This window comes from Pelmatolapia mariae, unplaced genomic scaffold (genome assembly GCF_036321145.2).
Source record: "Pelmatolapia mariae isolate MD_Pm_ZW unplaced genomic scaffold, Pm_UMD_F_2 NODE_ptg000428l+_length_33007_cov_1, whole genome shotgun sequence".
Lineage (NCBI taxonomy): Eukaryota > Metazoa > Chordata > Actinopteri > Cichliformes > Cichlidae > Pelmatolapia > Pelmatolapia mariae.
In genome coordinates, this window is record NW_027052114.1 from 26,619 (window position 1) to 33,007 (window position 6,389).

Sequence of the window (6,389 nt, forward strand, 5' to 3'; positions counted from 1 at the left end):
GGTGCAATACGGGGTTGAGGATTTTGCACATTGGGCATTATTCTTTTACATTTCAGGGGACATTGGGCTGGGGCCATATGCAACAAGCACACTCGGGCATGGCACAATTGTGGACGAAACAATTGCAGTGCGTTTAGAAGAAAGTGCCTGGATCAGGCAGCAGTTGTTAGCAGTTCTTGGCACACAAGACATCTTTTTTTTTTTCTCTTTGACATTCATGTGTGGAAAAAAAAAGTAATAGCCCGTATACACAACAGAGCATTGTAACAATGTTGTGACACTAACCAAAATATTGAATATTGGGAAGCTGGCTTTCATTGTGTGCATGAACCTGTATTTGTACTGTAATTCTGAGATAATAAGATAGTGTGTGGTTGTTTTGGTTTTTTTCTTGTTTTATTTTCATCTCTGTGGGTGTACAGTGCAGTCTGACCAACTTAACTACAGCAAAATGGGGAAAATAAATGCTTTAAAGATGCCGTACATTTCAGATATTCCCTGTAAAAAGCACGATACATCTTTTTATTGACATCGTTATAGATCTTGTCAAAGTGTAAAGTAAAATTATGTTGCTCATAAGTTTGGATAGGATATATGTGTGAGAGTCATTTAAATGGGAATAGAAAGCAAGCGTCATATTAATTAACAGAGCCTCTATTAGACAGTTCTGGTAAAAACGTTAATACAGCACATCTACAGGAAGTAAAACTATTGGAGTGTCCTCTGTAAAAAAAAAATCCCAAAAAATTTGAACAAGTTTAAAATATATTATTTTCATGTTACTTTAACATTAAGGGGGCTTCCAATATATCTTCTTTTTAGGCAGTGTGAAAGTCAGTGTGGATGCCTCGGGGAAGATGCATCTATAATTCATACATCGGCATCCGTATCTGCTCCTTAATTTGGGATCTGTCTGTATCCCCAGGAATCAATCAAAACTCCTGATCGTCTTGTTTAAATGAGCGGAGACGAAATATGAAAAAAATGCAAAGAAAGGTTGTACCATTTTTGTTGAGTATTTCAGTTTTTTTTAAAGTGTCTTTAGTTTTTGAGTGTTTTGTTTGTTTTGTATGTTTTTTTTCTTTCTGCATCATCCAGACTTTATGAAAAAAAATAAGCAAAAAAAAAAAAAGAAAAAGAAAATGCACAAAGGTGATGTTATTGTAATGACTCGTGTAAATTACTCTTATCCTCCCTTTCCATTGTTGTTGCTGACTAATAAATTAAAGCTCTATATTTTATAAGAATGGATGCTCCCCCCCCTTCATTGTGATTCGCTTGATGCTGAATGTTTTCCATGTTCTGCCTAGAACCCTCTGGATCCTTGGAATAAAGTTGTACCTGTAAAAGAGATATGTATGCACATTTCTATAAAATGTACGCAATTCATTTGAGTTTGCAATGAAGTACATTTGTTCTCTGTTTATATCTGTGCATCTGTACCTCAGGGCCTAATAAGTATGGATTATGCAAGTTCCTAATCCGCATCGGTTAATATGTCCAGGCTCGATCAGTACTTAAAGGCTCATTAACAAAGTGCTAGACAGTCAACAACACTGCAAGCGCCTTAAGGGGTTGATAATCAATGCTTATTTCCTGAGAAAGGCAGACACTCCAAAACAAGGTTATTAAAGTTAGGAAAAATAAAAATATAATCTATTTTGGTGAAAGAGGAAAATCAGAAATAGCTTTAGTTAACATCTGGCCACATCTGTTAGCACAACCTACCTGAGGAGGCTTTGGTGAAATTGTTTATTGAGACTTGAGGAAGCCTGCATGACTCTGAGTCAACTGCCTTTACAAAGTGTGTCTATTTGTATTGTAACATGCCTTCTGACTTCTTAAATCTGCCACTAACAAATACCCCCCATATTACAAGTAAAAAGACTGAAACTAATACTGAAACCAACCAGTAAGCTAAAATTAGAATTTTCAAACAATAATATCTGAACTTAAATGAGAAAACCCACCAATTTGCTTGTTTAAAATAGCGCTTTTGACGCGTCACTGTAGAAAAAAGCAGATGTGTGAACAGTTTAATGACGGCTGCTTTCTATTTAGCCGATTCAGCGGCTCATTATGACACTGCTCTGAGTTAAGAAGCTTAAATAGAGCTGAACAAAAATACCTGCTTTGATAAAGGCTTAGTCCAACTTTATCCAAGAAGGTTGCAGAGACCGAGTGGGTCTGGGTCTCTCTCTCTTTAGAGCTGTAGTCCGCAATGAATCAATACAAAAATATGAAGCAAAAGTAAACTGAACTAATATGAAATATGAAGAGAAAACAGACAAAAATTTACAGATGTCATCATACTTTTTCTTCTAAACAACAGCTTGGATCTTGTTTCATGTCTAAAATTGTGGAAAGTGGAGGATGGAGAGAAAACATTTTGGGTTAAGGAAGGCATGGCAGAAAAACTATGAGAGCCAAGAGCTAAGTTCTCTCATTTCAAAACATGAACTTGTTCAGGACTTAAAATATCTGTAACGTAGTGCTGTTTGCTATAAAAACTGGACCTAAGAATATATATTGCAATCCTTTTTATTTTTTATTAACTTATTATTTACCCTTTATTTTTCAGACCGCATGAGGGCATTATGAGCTGCCATTGTTCTGTGTTCATCTGTTGTGCAATCGTTCATAAAATGCAGCTCTCTCAAGTCCCCTTACTCAGCACTAATATTTCCATCATATAATGACTCAGATGTTACGAGGTAATGGAAGTTCATGGAGGCAAACTCTGACCCACAGCACCCAAGGGGAACAGGCCAGAGCGGTGTCAGTTAAATCAGACCAGAGTTTCTGTACCTCATAAAAACCTTAATGGCAGAGCTGACCTCCGATCAGCCCAACAGTGACTCACTTTTTCTCACAACAATCTAGGTCAGAGTAAAGTGGCAGTGGAAGAAACAGAGATAGGTAGAAGAGGACAAAGAATAAAAGCCACTGGAGGAGCTGGCAGGTGAAGGTCGGAAGTAGATATAATGGAAGAAGATAAGAAAATAAACCCAAGACAGAAAATGACTGTCTATACAAACAAACACAAGACAAGTAAGAGCAAGTAATACAATAACTAGATGATGAAAACCTCTCACATCCATCCTCACAGGATTTGCATCCATCCATCCTCTTTCAGCTTGCCTGCTTTTTGATGCTAAACATATAAAACATGGAAAGTGCATGAAACAACATTTTATTTTGTAAAGGACAGAAAATGTTTTCCAACATCACACACTTAAGGAATATGTTATATACTTGGTTTGTGAAGTTAAGTCATTTACTGTGATGTACTGAGAAACTGTCACTTAGTGATAGTGGGTCAGGGTTAGGGTTGGGATTTATTCTGGGTAACAGTGGACCTCTGTGGTTAAGAAGAACAAACATACTGGGCTTTAGATATACATGCATTAGACACCTAGGTACACCCTTAGGTGTTTATTCAACTGGTTACTAATGCAAATAGCTAATCAGACAGCCACATGGCAGAAGCTCAGTGCATTAAAGTATGTAGACATGTTGAGGACAAACTGCTGAAGTTCAGTTTTCGAACACAACCATCTCTAGGGTTTACAGAGAATGGTCTGATCAGCAGTTTTCTAGGTGAAAACCTTTGGTAATACCAGAAACCAGAGGATAATGGCCAGACTTTGGGGTGATTAGAAAGCAGCAGTAATTCAAATAAAGACTCAGTACACCCAAGGTATGCATGAGAGCATCTCTTAAGGCACAATCCATCAAACCTTGAAGCAGATGGGCTCCAGCCACAGAAGACAACACTGGGCACCAGCAAAGATCAAGAATCTGAGGCTGTAACTGGAGAACAGAAGATTAGTAAAATGTTGGTCTCATGAGTCACTGCTGTGACAGAATATAGTCAGAATTTAGTTTAAACAACATGACGACATGGATCCATAATGTCTTGTATCAACAGTTCGGGCTGTTGCTGGTGTTATAATGCTGTGGGGCATGTGTTTTGGCACACTCTGAGCCCTTTAGTACCAACTGAGCATCATTTAAATGCAATAGCCAACCTCAGTATTGCTGTTGACCATGTCCATCCTTCATGACCACAGTGTAACCATCTGCTAATGGTTTCTTCCAGAAAGATAGCGGGCCATGTCACAAAGCTCAGATAATCTCAAACTGATGACAAAATCTGCAGCAGCTATGTGATGCTATCATGCTAATATGGACCAGAATCTCTGATGTTCCCAGCACCTTGTTAAATCTCTGACATGAGGAATTAAAGCAGTTCTGAAGGGAAAAAATATCCAAGAGGGTCATAGTGAGGTTTAACTAATGAAGTGCCTGGTTGATGTTTGTGGTTGTTCTCATGCAACCAGTGTTATACAGTACAAGCACACCTTTAAGTATGAACGTTTTCCCCATGAATACTAAGACAAGCAAGGATGTAAATAAATAAAGAAGGCTTCATGTCCCTTCGATGCTCAGACAAACTCAAAGGGTTCATAATTGATGGAGGAGAGCTAAATCATAATGAGCAAACAAGCAAAGTCAGTGATGTGGAAGATTTTGCTTTGACTTCAAAGAAAAAAAAATCAGAATGCAGATAACACTTGCTCTCAGATGTTCATACATAAGTGCATACATGTACACTGCAGGTCAAATGTTTTAAAACACCCATTTTTTAAAAACATTTTTTAAATAAAAATTATGCAGTTTAATGTCTTATTGCTCTCTGAAATGAAAGCAAAACAACTAAGCAACTGGAATTAAACAAAAAAAAAAAAAAATCATGGAATGAATTTATAGACCAAAATGTATTCTAAACTTTTGACTCATCAAAGTAGCCACCTTTAGCAGATATAACAGCTGAACACACCCGTGGCATTCTTTCCACAATAGAAATCAAATATTCTTCAGAAAGTTCTTCCCATATCTGCTGCAGAAGTTCCCATAAATGTGGCACTTGTAGGTTTGCTTTGCTTCACTCTTCTGTCCAGTTCATCCCAAACCAGCTTGATGTGGTTTAAGTCTAGAGAACATCGTGTTCTTTTTTTCCTGAGGTAGTTCTGGCATAGCTTGGACTTTTGTTTTGGGCCTGTTATGTATTTAGTAAAATCAGTTTATAGTTTTGTGGTACTACTTTCTGTGCAAAATAGAGAACACCAAGTGTGGTGTATGTGCGCATTGATATGTCTGTGCTTTTCCTCAGAATGGTTATTAAAGTAAGTTACTAACAACCAAAAAGGCGTTGTTACTTTACCAGTTAAGTTATAAGAGAGAATATAACAGACTGGCGATGAGGATTAAAACCGATCCCCGATGTGCATTGGACGACAGAGAGGGGGAAAAAGTGGCCAAAAGACACGACAAGGTTAGAGCCAAAACAACTAACCCTCCGTGTGGATGCTAACTCACCTGCCTGGCTAAAGCGCTGCAGAGAGGGCGTGAGTAACATCAATTCTTTTAAGTGAAGGAAGCTTATAAAATACCGAGAAAATGTCAGGAGGCGTTGGACAAATGGACGTTTTTGATAACGGCACAGAGGATTGGACAACATATGTAGAGAGAGTTGAACAGTATTGTCTGGCTAACAAAGTCGAGGATGAGAGGAAAGTTGCTGTGTTACTGAGTGTGATGGGAGCGAAAACATACAACTTGTTGCGCAGCCTCATCACACCGGCCAAACCAGCTGACAAAAGTTTCAAGGAGATCACAGAAGTGCTCCAAAAACATTTCCAACCGAAGCCACTGGTTATAGCCGAATGTTTCCGATTTCATAAACGAAATCAACTAAAGAATGAGTCCACATCGGAGTACATCGCGGAACTCCGGCGGCTGTCGGAACACTGTCAGATGCGCTGAGAGACCGTTTCGTCTGCGGCATGAACAATGAAAGCACACAGAAACGACTTCTCACAGAGGATAACCTCACTTTGCACCGTGCATTAGAGATAGCGATATCGATGGAGACAGCAGCAAAAGATGCAAGCAAGCTCCAGGGAAAATGCACGGAGCCGTGTTCTGTCAATAAAATACATCCGCAGCGCAATAATAAATTACAGATGTGCTTCAGATGCGGCAAAAAGTCACATGACGCTGCTAATTGCTGGTTTAAAGAGAAAGAATGCCTGCAATGTAACAAAAAGGGGCATATACAGAAAATGTGCAAATCAAAGCAGTATGATAAAAAGAAAAACAAAATGTGGAAAAGAGACAGAAAGCTGCATGAAGTAAATGAGACAGAGTCAAATGATTCTGAGGAGGATTTGGCATGCCTGGAGCTGTACACAATGCAAGAGAAAGATAATGATGCAATATGGCTCACACCTAAAATACAAGGGGTTGAGTTACAGATGGAACTGGACACTGGGTCTGCTCGCTCACTGATTTCATATCAAGATTACAGAGACAAATTCCCCAAA